This window comes from Gossypium hirsutum, chromosome A09, assembly GCF_007990345.1.
Source record: "Gossypium hirsutum isolate 1008001.06 chromosome A09, Gossypium_hirsutum_v2.1, whole genome shotgun sequence".
In the NCBI taxonomy this organism is placed as follows: domain Eukaryota; kingdom Viridiplantae; phylum Streptophyta; class Magnoliopsida; order Malvales; family Malvaceae; genus Gossypium; species Gossypium hirsutum.
This window is the reverse complement of record NC_053432.1, coordinates 28,821,566-28,837,214: the sequence shown is the minus strand read 5'-3', so window position 1 is coordinate 28,837,214 and position 15,649 is coordinate 28,821,566. Positions and strand designations below refer to the sequence as shown.

Sequence of the window (15,649 nt, the reverse complement as noted above, 5' to 3'; positions counted from 1 at the left end):
AATGGCATATTAACCACATAAGGACCTCTCAAGTAAAGAGACATAGCAATTAAGCAGTTTAACAAATAGAAGGCCACTTTTACATTTTACGCGATTAGGTCATTTTATCAAATTAAGCACACAAACGATCATATTTTAGTACAAAATTTTCACACATACTAATTCACATATTATAAGCACAAAAAATAATATTAAAATATTTTTCTAACTTGGATTTGTGGTCCCAAAACTATTATTCCGACTAGGGTCTAATGTAACACCCCTAACCCGTATTCGTCGCTGGATGAGGGTTATGAGACATTACCGATCATAATATAGTTCTTACAAGTATGCATGACATATTACAATTCAAAATTTTTAATTACGTCAACGTTCATAACTAAATCAGAGATTCAATTTTAAAATTTATTATTATTAACCTGGCATAATTTAAAACATAATCTACGTCTATTAAACAATTTAGCTATATACTGAACATGTAACAAATTAATAACTTGATTAACTGAATGTCAAACCAACTTATATAAGTCATGCGTATGTACAAAATTAAACATCATTTGAAACAAATTTCAATACCTTTCTTTTTATTTATTTATGTGACATTACTTTATTAATTTATATATAGTTCATAGGTCATACATTAAGGTTATCTAATACACCCATTTAATAAATGTAAACACATAAGTAGAGGTAACTAAACATAATCGAATAAAGCTTTAAGGCAAGTCATAATTTCGGTTTGATAAATAACCATCACATAAGAGATGCAACATGTCTCATCGAACTCAAACATATTTCATCATTTTATCTTAAATCAATTTTAGCCACAAATAACAACTCAATACCAAAAACATACATAACTTGTTATAACCTTAGTCTGTCATTAAATCACGAATATCAATTTCTGGACAAGCTTTAAATATAACCGATTAAAAACATATTACAATATTTAATAGTCAATCACGTATGCATCTTTATTACAATACAACATGGCTGAACATGCTTCTTACTCATATACACATTTTGCATATTTACCCTAAATTTGAAAACCACACTTAACATTTAATTGCATACAAAACAATTGACTAAAATATTCATGGGAGATTTTTATTACCTATTACATTTCATAACCGAATTTCATTACTAAAAACCATGGACACATCCAAAAGATTTCATCATCGAATTACCAGAACTAAGTTCATTAGACATTACAACTAAAAACATATAAGACTAAGACTAAACATGATGATCAAATGCACAAATACACTAAATATATTAGTATAAAACACATCCAAAGCAACCAAACATACTTACGACCGATTTCTTCTTACCTCATCCAAAATCATTAACTAACTTCAATATACAAACACATAACACAAATTATAATCATTCATGGCACATAGCATAATAATCAAAATGGACTTAAGCCACAATTATGCCAAAACCGAATTCAAGCATAGAAAATAAGCCACTTTCGCATGGCTTTTATACAAAACCAAAATTCATCGTTTCAAAACACATTCCAGCCTATACATGCCATAATTTGAGTTCGATTATTTAAATACTGAAGCTGTATTTAGTGTGATGAACTTTACTGACGATCCCCGAGCTCGTAACTTGATCCAAAAATCTATAAAATAGAGGTAAACATAAATACACAAACTAAGCTAACTTAGCTTAGTAAGTCATAAGCAAATTAACCATTCAAAGGTATAATCAAAACATTTAAAACAAACCAAATTATAACATTATTATTATACTTGGTCTCAGACATATCATTTCATTTATTTATAACTTATACTTTTACACAAATAAGTTACATTGGCCGAATGCTCATATATCTCATTTAGCGTAACATCATCCAACTTTCAAATCCAAAATGACATAATACCAAGTATACTTACATTTACATACACAAACTCATGAATTAAAACTCAACCTCATATATATATAGCTGAACATACTTTTCATATCTACTCATTGTCTTCACTTATATCTTACATAACTTATAATAACTATCAAGAAACGTACTTAACTTGTTCAATTAAGCAATAAGCTAAATTCATACCTAGTCATTTTAACTTATTTTACACATTCGTATACGATTTACCTTTGTCCGATGAACCATTTGGAATTGGGTAGGACACTCAGATAATCAGACATATATCGTACAATGCTAGCGTCCCAGACATGTCTTACATGTAATCACATATCGATGCCACTGTCCCAGACAAGGCCTTACTCATACACATATATCGGAGTCACATATGGATGCCATGGTCTTACTCGCACATCACATATCGGAATCCTATGTCATGACATATGTATCCTAACTATTCCTAAGGTTCATACAGGGCTTTCAGACGTCGTAACTCAGTCTAAACAAACTCGAAACTATTGTAGCCCAATTTATTCATATTCGGCCATAGCATGTATAATTTCATACATTTCATACTAGCATATATATTTAACATTTAACTACAATTTAGCACGTCTATTTGCTTATAAACTTACCTCGAACGTTATAAAACGGAACAGGGCAGCTAGTCGACAACTTTCATTTTCCCCTGATCCAAATCTGAATTCTTTTGTTCTTGATCAAAACATATTCAAATTAAGCTCGTTCAAATATATTTTCATTCAATTTGGTCCAAAAACACATAAATGGGAAAATTACCATTTTACCCTGACATTTACAATTTTTACAATTTAGTCCCTATTGCACAAAACACAAAATATGCGAAATTTCCCTATACCCATGTTGGGCTGAATTTTACCCATGCTTATACAAGTCCATATATTTCATTTGTTTCACATTTAGTCCATTAAATTATTATTTTTGCAATTTAGTCCTAATTACTCAAAATCATCAAAAACTCCAACACAAAACATGTTAATCTAAAACCTATATTCCATATTTCATCATCAAACAACAAAAATCACAAGTTCTTAACAATGGAATAACTCAAAATATTCATCAAAATAAAAAATTCAAGCATGACTTTTGTAGTACTCGAAGCAACGATCTCAAAAACATATAAATTATCAAAAATCGAGCTAAACTCATACCTTGATTGAGCTTTAAAATTGGTCGAACCCTAGCTCTTGTTCTTTCTTTTTCTTTTGTTTATATTCAACAAAGTGATGAAGTATGAAAATAATATTTTAGTTACCATATAATATAACATATATACTAACATATTATACTTTTTTAACCTTTTATAATTAATAACTAAAACACATTTAACAAGGGCACAACCGGCCAACCTATCTTCCAATGGTTTATTTTCAACATAAATACTCCAACTTAAAAAGCCACTAACAATTTGGCCCTTATGCTTTAGACTATCAAGTTTTCAATTTACGCGATTAAGTCCTTTTATTTAATTGGATACCCAAACGACAAAATTAAATCACGAAAATTTCACAGATATAAATTCACACAAAATAAACACAGAGAATAAATTTTTAAAATATTTTCTGACTCAAATTTGTGGTCCCGAAACCATCGTTTCGATTAGGGTCAAAATCGGGCTGTTATATCTAAACTGGGCTGTTACATAATCTTGACGCTCGCCGACCATGACAATATCCAAATCATCCTCAGATCTCAGAGTCACCGTCTTAGTAGCACAATCTAAGCTAACTCAATGCTCCATGAGCCAGTCCATTCCCAGTATCAAATCAAATTCTCTAAACGGTAATTCCATTAGATTAGTCGAAAACATAACACCTTGTATTTCCAATGGAACCCTCCTATAAACATTATTCACCCATACTGACTGACCCAACGGACTAATCACAAAAACCTCACCAGAAGTACTCTTAACAGAAATTCCCTGATTTACAGAAATAAAACTATCTATAAAAGAGTCTGTAGAAACAATATCTATCAATGCAAAATACAGAACAAAATTAATGAAGAATGTATCGGCTATCACATTAGCGACGTTTCTGTCCTCGCGGTGCCTTGTCGCATCCACCAAAATAGGCTGCCTAGCCTCAGCCTGATTTGCACCTCTGATCGGTGCTCTCTAACCCCTACCCAAACCATTACCACCTCTGGCCTGCCTATGGCCCCTAGGTGGCTGTTGAACTGCCCTCTGGGGCAGAACCAAACATGGAGCTAGAGCTTGTACCTTCTCAAATCGGAGCGAACAATCCTAATACGGTGCTCCACAGACCTGCATCATAGACAAACCCTTAGTTTCCTCCAACACTCACTCGGATGGAACCTACCACAGTCCCCACATAATTGAACCTGAGTAGAAACAATCAGTGCCTCAAATCACGGAGGCCCACCAAATTTGGCCCATTTCTTAGGCCGCTGAATAGAGCTAGAAGAACCCGAATCCTTTTTATTCTTATTCTAGCTCCTCTCTTTTTCTCTTTTTTCACACTCAGTGCATTTAACCTCCTTGAAAAGTTTTACTTTGTCCACCAAGGCTTTAAAAACTCGCTCCCTCTAGCGAGCTATTAGAACCTTGAGATCGTACCTCAGACCCTCCTCAAATTGAATTCTCTTATTATAACCAGTTGCAACCAACTCACGAGCATATCTACTTAACCTAAAAAATTCAACCTCATATTCAACCAAAGTCCTATCTCCCTAAGTAAGACCCATAAACTCGCGTCTACTTGCCCCCACATACTTGTTTTGGAAGGCATTTTGGAAATAATCCCAAGTAATTCTCTCAGGCTGAGTACCCTCTTCAATGGTCAGCCACAACTGGTAAGGTTCATCGCAAAGAAAATACACTACACCCTTTAATTTTTGCTCAGGAGTGCAGTCAATATCATTCAAAATCTTTTCTATGGCCACTAACCAATACTCGGCCACAATCGGTGCAACCCTAGTGACACCCCTAAATACCTCTACTCAAGAGTTTTTCAGTTCCCGACCCTCGGCTCCCAGATCCAGAATGAATGACGACGACCTTCTCAAGAACCCTTAACATGGATTGGGACAATGCGTCATTCCCAACCATTTGAGCTTGAGACCTTATCTCAACGGTAGGTGTACCTAGTGTCTTGCTTGTATCCAGATTGGGCATATTTCCCATCGAGGATGGCTCAGTTCGAGCCCCTCTTCGGCGCCCACCATGTCTACGAGTACCTCGTCCAGGTGTTCCTCTCACACTCATTATAAATGATCTACATTACAAAAATTTTATGAATCAGTTTGAAATTTCTTATCAGATGTCTTATGTCAAAAATCTTATAAAAATATTTTTCAGTGACGCTATAGTTTTTAACTAAAAAATGTATTTCTAATATGTAATGCCCTAAATATTATATTATTATTTTTGTATGTTGTGTTGCATAAATGCATACTTGCTTTAGTGGTTAAGTGTCCTGAGAAGTGTTGGGGAAGTCCTCAGTTCAAGCCTTGGCTTGACCAAAATTTTTGTTTTTAATGGAATAAAACCTGTCTCTAGTCGGTAGGCTTATTAAATAAAAAAGATTAAAACATGACAGAAAAGGTGTGTAAAACACTACCCTACTTGCAAATTGGCAAAAGCCAAAATAAGTGACTGTTGATGCTACACAAGTGTACGCTCGCTCGAATGGCAAACTGAACTCCTAGATGTGGGCGTAAGATCGTTGAGGCCGGCCATGAGCGATTTCATGGGCTGAGTTCGATTTGGGCCATGCTGGGCCGAAATGGGCTATGTGGGGCCCATAGGGGTAAACCACACGAATGTGTGGAGAATATTGAGCCAGGCTGTGTAGTTCACATGGCCAAGGCCATTTCTGGGCTAAGTGAGCCGTATGGGCTTGTGGGCCCACATGGGCCTGCATTATTGGCCTTGAGCCCACTTTTACTGTTTGACTGTTAAGGTTGCACAGGTTGTCCAAGACGACTGTGGACCTACTGTTGGGACAATAAGTATACCTAGACCCTATGTTGATAAACGACTGTTATGCCCCTAGGTGGTAAAATGACTATTATGCCCTTATAAGATGTATGACTGATTGAGCATGCCATTTTATATATGTTGCATACATGCATGATATTATGATAGGTTGCATGGGGATGGATTTATTATGATTGGAGGAAGTGTACTGTACTGGCGGCTCTACTGTAAAACTGTTAGTGCCGTAACCGGTGCTATTTTGGAGTGTAGGGATGGGTGGGTTGATTTTATCCCCTCATAGAGTGTAGGGTTAGACGGAGTGGAGTGTAGAGGCTGGCTGGGTAGGATTTCTGATTGCATATCTGTACTATTACTGTTACTAAAAAGGGCTAAGGCCCACACTGATACTGATACGTAATGGGCTAAGGCCCTAACTAAATTGAACTGTTACTGATATGGGCTTAAGCCCAGACTATATTTGCCTACTGTATGACTGACTGTTTGTACTTAGGGATTACACACTAGGTTTTCATAAATTCCTTCTACTATTTTTCTGCGTAGGTAATCCCTAGGAGGATCGATGCTGCGAGGGACTCGAAGGTGGCCACATAACCGCAATAGCTTACACATTCGACATTTTATTTACAAGTAATTTAATTTGGGTATTTGTTGTGTAATAAGGCCTCTTTAAATCTTTTTAACGTTTAATTTGTGATTTTATATATTTTGATTCATACCTGTTAGTAGTAGGATGAGGTTTTTAAAAGATAAATGTTTTTCAAAACACCATGTTTAAGCAACATATTTTAAAAGCTTCCACAACAAACAATGTTTTAAAATGTAATAACAAATTAATATGATTAACCCTTTGCTAAATGACTTGAGTTTTAACAACGAACGAGACATCCTAAATTCTTGTTAAGATCACAAAGAGGTTTAACCTAGAATGGGCTTTTCAACAAAATTGTATTTTTTGAAAAAAAACACTTCAATGTGACATCGCCAGATTCGGCCATAATGTATAGGCCGGGTTTGAGGTGTTACATAATACTACAATGTTTTTCTAACTAATTAGTATAACTAAGGCAAAAGTACTTACAGGATCAGAGCTAGGGATTTGATATTACATGAACTCATTTTTTTCAAATTTCATATAGAAATAAATTTTGTTCGTAAAACACTTTTCACAAAAAATTTACCCAAAATCATAGCCCGAGCCTTGAACTAGGCTTTGGTATCATCAAATGTAACACCTTAAACTTGGCCTAGATGTTATGACCAGATTGGGAGATGTTACCTAAGTTCGTTCATAATTCTAAGAACACTTTTGATAAACCAGATTCTCAATTATTTGAGTGAACACTTCTTCGTTATGAAATCATTAAGTTTTTGTGGATAATTTCTTATAAAATCTCTTAGTTCTGCAGTAGAATATCTTATCTAATAGGAGTTTTGTAAAACATGTTTTGATTTTAGAAATTCGATATTTTGCAATCAAAGTAGATATAATTTAAAAACATTCAAATAGTTTAAAATGAAAGTGTTACCTCAATAAATCAAACCAAAATTGCCAAGAGGGTGTGAATTGGCTTATAAAAAATTTTGAGAAAGCTAGAAAGAAAATTGAAATATGAACACGATGATTTAGAGTGGTTTGGCTGCAATTGCCTACTCCACTACCTTAGCTTTCTACAACTAACCCAAATTGACTAATTTGATAACCTTAAGGACAAAGTTTAACCTTACAACTCTCTCAAGATTTCTACCCCAAATCTTAAGACATAAACCCTCTCAAAGAAATAAAAATAAGCAAACAAAGAAATAATTCTGACAAGATCAAAGTGTTTGCAAATTAAGCTCAAATACAATGAAATACACTTGAGCAAAAGAATAGAAGTAAAGCTCACAAGCGCATGTAAGAATAATATGGAAATAGTTAGCTCAATGGTTGTTTGATTGATGATTTTAGCTTAAGAGTACTTTCTTGTTGTTATAGGAACTTAAGAAGTTGGTATTTATACCCCCTAATTGATTTTGAACCATTGAGGTTTTTGGTATCATAAATAGAGCCGTTGAGGATGTAAAAACTAGATCATTTAATTGACCTGCAACACCAAGTATCAATACCATATAAAAGAGTATCGATATTTTTGCAACAAATGCTAAATTCAATGACCGTTAGAGATTTGTTATCGACACCAAAACAATTTTTATCGATACTTATAAAAAGGTATCGATACCCTATCGAAATTTTGTAAGTTGTTTGAGAAACATAATGCTATTTTGGTACCATTTTTAAGACAAGGTATCAATACTTTTGAAAATATCGATAATTTACCAAAATCGATACTTAATTGGGTTTGTGAAAGAAATGCCTTTTTGGTATTGCTTTTAAGAAGGGTATCAATAATTCACAAAATATCTATACTAGGCCAAAAAGATATTGATACTTTTCAACTTGGAGTAATTTTGATTTGTTTGAAAGTTATCTTGACTTGATAAAACGATAAAACTTTCTTAGTCAAAATTATTTTAACTTGATTTTAAAATTGTTTCAAAAATTTTCTGAGAGATTAAAGTAGCTTTTCAAAACTTTTATCTCTTTAGACTTCAATCATTTTGTTAATTTTATTCAATTTTAACTTTTATTCAAAAACATTTCAATTTGTTATATCAAAACATTTTATCAAATAAAGCTTGGTTTAACAATCTCTCCTTTTTTAATATAACAAAACATTTGGTAAATTTATTTTTAAATAATTTTCTCTCCCTTAATAAAAGTTATTTTGAATATAACGCCAAAATAAAATTTGACAATCAATATGGCATTCATTTTTACTTTAAATCAAATTGGTCACAAAATTTGCATATTTGCATTAGTTAGCATAAACAATTGCATAATAAATAACCAATCAATTTACCTTTTCTTCTCCCTTTTTTTGTTATATCAAAAGACTAATAAAGCTCAAAGAGAAAGAGGATAGTTCATCAAAATAGATATAGAAGAACTAAACATCAATGTATCTAAAAATACCAATAAAGCAATAAAGTGCAATTTGATATAGACATAGGAAATAATAAAGAAACTAAGTGCAAATGTTATGAGTATGAAGTTAGTGACTTAAATCTACTTTAATCGCCACTAGGGGAAAAAGGAGGAGTCGAAGGGAAGCGAGCTAAGGGAGACACCATTTGTGCCTCCAAAGTTGATAAGCGAGTGTTAACATCTTCCCAAAGACCTCAAACATCGTTGCTAAATAAATGTATAACATCGAGAATATCATTATTAACCTAGGAAAAGGGTTGAGTACTATGTGAAGAAGAAGCTGGTGGAGGAGCATGCTTAGGTGAAGGAACGTGTTCAAACACGCTTTTATCATCGTCATCACGAATAAAATGCTCTTGCGAGCCACATCTAAAAGAATATTTGTTATTCATCCAACAATTTCCAAAATGTCATCTTCCACATTGTTGACACTTAGGTTTGTTGACTTTGACGCTACCAACGCTCGATATTGAAGTGACTTGAGCTTTGGACTCATGTGTTTATTTCCACGATCTTTGTTGGAATACCCTACTGAAGTAGTCGAACGGTTATGAGAATTCTTTGATTTCTTTGATGATCAATGATATGATTTACCCATTGACCTCTTTCTCGAATCTCTAGCCTCAGAACTGGCTTTTCTCTTTTCTTTGCTAAGCTCCTCAGGTTTGCAAGCTCTATCAACCAAAACAAAAAAAAATCAGTTCTAGAATTCTATCTAAAAGATTGATGTCCTCATTCAACCTGTATTCGAACCGCTTACACATAATTTCTTCAGTGGAGACACAATCTCGAGCATACTTACTCAGTCTTATGAATTTTCTTTCATTCTTGGTTACTGTTATACGACCCTGTTTCAACTCTAGAAATTCCTTGCATTTCTAATCAAGAAACTGTTAATTATGTACTTTTTCCTAAACTCAGTCTGAAAAAATTCCCACGTGACCCATTCTCTTGGTACAACAGATATTAAGGTATTCCACCACTGATAAGCTGAATCTCTTAGAAGAGACACAGCACATTTAACATACTCAGATGGTGTACAAGACAACTCATCAAAAACTCGGATCGTATTCTCAAGCCAAAACTCAGCTCTCTCAGGATCATCATCAATTTTAACTCTAAACTCTTCATCCCTGTACTTTCAAATTTTATCCACAGGTGGTTTGCTTGAACGTACGGGTTCCAGGACTTGAGAAACTATGGGAACCACTTGGGAAATAGTTGGGGGTAAAGGTTGTCGAGTAGTCAGATTCGTTTGGACAAACTTAGAAAACCACTCATTCATCATTTGAAAGAAGACTTCCTGGGCCTCTTCTCCCCGACCCTCAGATACGGGTCTCAAACTAGATGACACTGCCCCGTGAACGGAGGCTGGGGCATTGCTTTCTACATCGTTAGAGTTTGCTCAATTGAAATCCATTACTATATGAAAACATGATTTAAAAACTATCAGGAGAGATCACACTATCACAGGTTTAATATGACATGCATAGCTAGACTCGCACACGCTACTTTAGTCCTAGAATCGTCTAAATCGTAGCTCTAATAATAATAAATGTAACCTCTTAACCTATATCCGTCATTGGAATAGGGTTATGGAGCATTACCGAACTTATCTCTTAAACAATCATACATTTTATATTCATTTCTCATATCCAAACAAAATTCATTCAAATTCAGTCATATAGTCCCTAACACGAGCCCTCAGGGCTTAAAACAAGCATTAGAAGTGGTTTGGGACTAAATCAAGTACTTGAGAAATTTTTAGAAAAACATGGAAAATTTTCAAATTGCAAGGTATACTGACTTATTCCACATGGCCAAGCCACACGCCCGTGTGCTAGCCGTGTGAAACTACTGACTTGGTTTCTAAATAAGTATCAGGGAACACACAGTCGTGTCACTTGGTCGTGTGTCACACATGGCTGAGACATATGCTTGTGTCTCTGCCTGTATGGACAAAAATATGCCATTTTCCAAGCCTTATTTCTCACCCAATGTGGTATCAACCTACACATACCAAATAGCATATAACCATATCATCAATAAGCATTCAAACCAATCACAACCAAGTCCAAATCATGCAATTTCATTACCAACAATCATAGGCTCTTAGGCAACTCAATTGATCATTTTTAAAACATACCAAAATCACCTCTAAAACTACCTAAATGGTCAATTCCATATATGCTCTATCTTAACTAAACATAACATGCATACCATTTATCATGTTCACCTATTAAGTACCAATATACCAATACACAATCAAAGCATTCCCCTGACAATCATAAATCATACAAAATGAGGTTAGCCACGTATATATACATTCCAACATATATCAAATCAAGTCATGTTAAATGACTAATTACATTACCAAAACATATAGGCTTTCATTAGGAAAAATGACCTATACATGCCATATAACCAAAATACATAAAGTCCAAAAGTACCAAAGTAAGAGTCCGATAGTGTGATGCAATCTCTGATTACTTCCAAAATAAGCGAGCTTCTGAATCACTATAAAACACAGAAAAGTAAACAAAGTAAGGAATTAAGCTTAGTAAGTTCGTATAACATAAAACTTATCTTACCAATTAATTTCATTTTAAATAAATAAACATAACTTAATGCAACTCAATTTAATCTATAAGTGTAACGCCCCCACGCTCGATACCATCACCGAAGTCGAGCTTGAGGGGTTACCGAACATAATTTATCAATTTAAGAACTTCAAATCATTTGTTTCTACATTCACAGCTTTCTAGCTACTCGTGTCACAGTTACAAGAAAAATCATATCTCAAGTTAAAAAACTCGAAATCAAGATCCGTAAATTTTCCCTGAATTTAGACTCATATATATATTTACTAATTTTTTTCTAGAATTTTTTTATTGGGCCAATTTGTACGGTTTATTAATTAATGTATCCCCTGTTTCAGGGTTCAACTGCTCTGACCTCTGTGTATTACTAATCAGATATATCTCTATAAAACATTTCAATGACTATGAGGTTTGTTTCTATTAAAACTAGACTCAATAAAGAATCTGTACATATAAATAACAACTTCTAATTATTTTAGTAAAATTTATTATGAATTTTTAAAGTCAGAACAGGGGATCCAGAAATGACTCTGGCCCTGTTTCGCAAAAGTTTAAATATCTCATAAAATATAATTTATATTCCTGTTTTGTTCAATCCATATGAAAATAGACTCATTAAGCTTAAATTTCATAACTTACTCATCATTTAGTTCTATTTATAATATTTTTAGTGATTTTTCAAATTCATGTCATTGCTGCAGCAATATTCTGTTTTAAGGCAAGTTTCATCTTTCCATGAATTTTTATGAACTAGATAACCTGTTAAACTTCCATGATATCAAACATGATCTAAATTAGCCATCACCATGACTTATCAATACCAAACATTTTCTCAACCAAATATGGCCATATCATAAAATTATTTACACAAAATAGGTATATTGCTATACATGCCATACTTAAGTAGTTGTACAAGCCATTTACCAAGATAAAAGTCCTTTGGATAGTGTGATCGAACTTTCGACATGTCCCGATTTCTGAGCCGGCTTGTTCAAAACTACAGTGAATGAAAAGGAAGGAGTAAGCATAAATGCTTAGTAAGTTCATATGTGAATAACAAGTAACATAACAATACAAATATACCAAACAACTTTAGCATGGTACCACCAAAACATATATCACATCTTTAAACATCATTCATCATCTTACCACCTTATCGTTGTTGTATCTATTTTCAACCCGAGGGTTAAGAACATACCTGTCCAAAGTGTCCATTTCACAACACTTACCCAAAACATCACTTATATCTTAAGTGCTCTTCCATTAAACTAGAAATTTCACTCGTTGAACACATCAGAATATAACTCGGATACATGGATAATTTGCACATAAGTGCCACATATGTAATCAACAAATCATGTAACCCGCCCCTAAGTGAACTCAGACTCAACTCAACGAGCTCGGGCGTTCGCATCCATAAATGAACTCGGACTCAACTCAACGAGTTCGAATGCCTAGTTACATCTCACGAACTCGGACTCAACTCAACGAGTTCGGACATTTGCATCCATAAGTGAACTCGGACTCAACTCAACGAGTTCGGATGCTCAATCATCCTAGTGACATGTCACTTGTATCCTAATCTATTCCTAAGGTTCAAACGGGATTTTTCCTCGAACACTTATCCTTGCCGTCTTCCGTAGAATGCCGAAATCAATACTCGGTAACAATTATATTTAACAAGTAGTTCACATAATTTACATATTATTTGAAATTAACCACAAAGCATACATTTCATAATAAAATTCAGCATAACATATAATTAACATCAATAACTTAAAAATAATCATTATGATACATTATTTACACATGAACTTACCTTGGTACCAAAATACAAAGATTTTGCAATTTAGTCCACAATCTTTTCTTTTCCTCGATTGAGGTCGATTCCACGTCTTTCTTGATTATGGAGCTTGGAAGCTTGAAACAAACCCTAGCTATGGAGAACCCTTGAAATTTCGGCCTAATGAAGAAGATGGACAAAAATTGGCTTTTAATTTTGTTTTTAATTCATTTTAATAACTAAATGACCAAAATACCCTTACTACTAAACTTTCCAAAAATTCCTTCCATGTCCTAATTTTGTCCATGAACTTAAAATTGGTCCTATTTAAGACCTCCTCATTAATATTCCAAAACAATTTCATACTAAAAACTTCTAGAATGCAAGTTTTGCAACTTATTCGATTTAGTCCCTACTTTCAATTTAAGCACTTTAGGCATAGAATTTCATCACGAAATTTTCACACAATCATGCAATCATATCATAAACCTCAAAATAATTATAAAATAATTATTTCTATCTCAGATTTGTGGTCACAAAACCACTATTCCGATTAGGCCCTAATTCGGGATATTACAATAAGTCTAACACACATTCTTCCACAAAGTTAGACATGAAATCACGAATCTCATAGATTCAATTCTCACATGATTCATGTACATACCTGTACTTGTTCATATTAAACTCATACATTCTCGGAATATAACCGTGCCCATTGAACCATTTGGAATAATATCGAATACTCAGGTATCTTGCACACTAAGTGCCAATACATGGTCGAAACCATCTCTATCTCATATCTTATAAAGATGCCCACTCTCGAGCTATCACTGGGTCTGCTCACATAAGCTAACGAGTAATTGCAACACGTGTCGAAAAACTCAGCCACAAGTAGAACGTACAAGACCAACACCTAAAACACGATAACCCTTAATAACATGTCATTTGTATCTTATCTATTTCTAAGGCTCATCCAGGATCCAAACAATTGACGATATCTAGTAGAGAATTTTTGTAGCGTCGTATCATCCAAATTATATTAATTAAGCATGTAAACACATATAATTTAATGCTTATTGAATTTACCTTGAATTAGGACGGAGAAAACGATCGTTCAGTCCACAACTTTATCTTTTCCCCAATCTTAATTCGTACGTTGCTTTTCTTGATCTATATAATCAAATTTAACTTATTTAAATATTATTCTATTCAATTTAACACAAAATTCATATTATGAAAAATTTACTATTTTGCCCCTAAACTTTTGTCTTCTTTATAATTTAGTCCCTATCTCATAAAAATGCAAATTCATGTAATTTAACATATACCCTTGCCAGCCGAATTACACCTAAGCCCATAGCAGCTCATATTTTTTTATTATTTCACACATTTACCACATAATTTTCATTTTTCTCCATTTAACCCCTAAATTGTAATTTCATTCAAAATCACTTAACAAATGTTGTTTATCTAACAACCATTCATTTTCTACTATTAAACTTTAAAACACATACAGATTCAACAATGGTGAAATCCTAAGTCTTTAACAGTTTTGGAAATTAGTCCCTGGACTAGCTAGATTAAGCTACAACGACTCTAAAAACATAGAAATCATTAAAAACAGAGTAAAAATAGATACCATGCATTCAAAAATACCATGGTCGAACTTAGCAAGGTTTAATGGCTTTCATTCCTTTGCAAAATCGGTGGAAGAAGATGGAAAAAGATGATGACCATGTTATTTTTACTTAATTTGTCCTTATTTACTAAATTACTAATTTAACCTTTTAATTAACCATTAAAAATCACTTATATGATGTCCATCTTTTCCCACTATTAATGTTAATGGTCTATTTACCACATAAGGACCTCTACTTAAAGTTCTATAGATATTAAACACTTTTAGCTAATCGAACACAACTTTTACACTTTATGTTATTTAGCTCTTTTTATCAAATTAAGCAACCAATTGGCAAAATTTCTTAACAAAATTTTTATATGACTTTATTATCATGCTGTAGACATTAAAATAATAATAAAATAAATATTTTGACCTCAGATTTGTGATATGGAAACCAGTTTTCCTATTTCACTGAAAATGAGCTGTTACATTGTTACTGACAATCCTTTCGATGATTTCATAAGTCTCATTATAAGACTTAGAAAGGAGAGCACCATTAGCAGAAGCGTCCACTACTATCCTCGTGTGACCATTGAGACCATTATAAAACGTCTCAGGTTGGATGCAATGTGGGATTTCGTGATGAGAGCACTTCCGTAATAATTCTTTGTACCTTTCCCATGCATCATACAAAGACTCATCATCCATTTGTTGGAAAGCAATGATCTCGTTCCTCAAATT

At 33.6% G+C, this 15,649-nt stretch overlaps 1 non-coding gene across 1 annotated transcript; it reads left to right on the top strand.

Annotated features, from left to right (window-relative positions):
- The first annotated feature begins 15,542 nt into the window (after positions 1–15,542).
- On the top strand, positions 15,543–15,649 carry LOC121207360 (small nucleolar RNA R71). Its single transcript, XR_005902451.1, has one exon. It is a non-coding gene; the product is annotated as a small nucleolar RNA R71 (small nucleolar RNA).